Below are 1,279 nucleotides of genomic sequence, written 5' to 3' on the forward strand. Positions count from 1 at the left end.
GTGACCCAGGTGTCCCCAGCTGTCCCCAAGGTGTCCCCAGGTGTGTCCAGGTGTCCCCAGCTCTCCCCAGCTGTCCCCAGCTGTCCCCAGGTGTGCCCAGGTGCCCAAGGTGTGACCAGGTGTGACCCAGGTGTCCCCAGATGTGCCCAGGTGTGACCCGGGTGTCCCCAGGTGTGCCCAGGTGTCCCCAGGTGTGTCCCCAGGTGTGCCGAGGTATCCCCAGCTGTCCCCAGGTGTGACCCAGGTGTCCTCAGGTGTGCCCCAGCTGTGACCCAGGTGTGACCTGAATGTCCCCAGGTGTCCCCAGGTATCTCCAGGTGACCACGGCCACCAACCCTGGGGACATCTGGTCCAGAATTCTGAGGGTTCTCGTGGTCCTCGAGGGTCTCAGGTGTGCCCTGACCCCTCACCTGTGTCCAGGTGATCGTGGCCACCAACCTGGGCACACCTGGGCACACCTGGATCGGGATTTCCAGGGGGTTTTTTGGGTTTTATGGGGTTTTTTGGGTTTTTGTGGGGTTTTTTGTGTAGTGTGGGGTTTTGGGACCTCACCTGTCCCCACGCGTGTCCTCACGTGTCACCTGTGCCCAGGTGATCATGGCCACCAACCTGGGCACACCTGGGCACACCTGGGCACAGCTGGCTCAGGATTTTTAGGGATTTTATGGGATTTCATGGGATTTTATGAGGTTTTGGGACCTCACCTGTGCCCACGCGTGTCCTCACGTGTCACCTGCGCAGGTGATCATGGCCACGAACCGCGCGGACACCTGGGCACACCTGGGCACACCTGGGCACACCTGGATCGGGATTTCCAGGGGTTTTAGGGGATTTTATTGGTTTTTTGGGGGTTTTATTGGGGTTTTTTGGGGTTTTGGGGGTGGGTTTTTAGGGTTTTGTGGGGTTTTGGGGATCTCAGGTGTGCCCTGACCCCTCACCTGTGCGCAGGTGATCATGGCCACGAACCGTGCGGACACCTGGGCACACCTGGGCACACCTGGCTCAGGAATTATGGGATTTTTTGGGGGGTTTTATTGGGTTTTTTGGTGAGGTTTTGTGGGGTTTTGGGGATCTCAGGTGTGCCCTGACCCCTCACCTGCACCCAGGTGATCATGGCCACGAACCGCGCGGACACCTGGGCACACCTGGGCACACCTGGATCGGGATTTCCAGGGATTTTTTTGGGTTTTTTGGGGTTTTTGGGGCGTTTTCTGGGGTTTTGGAATCTCACCTGTCCCCACGCGTGTCCCCACGTGTCACCTGCGCAGGTGATCATGGC

This window comes from Passer montanus, unplaced genomic scaffold, assembly GCF_014805655.1.
Source record: "Passer montanus isolate IOZ18808 unplaced genomic scaffold, ASM1480565v1 scaffold963, whole genome shotgun sequence".
Classification (NCBI taxonomy): Eukaryota; Metazoa; Chordata; class Aves; order Passeriformes; family Passeridae; genus Passer; species Passer montanus.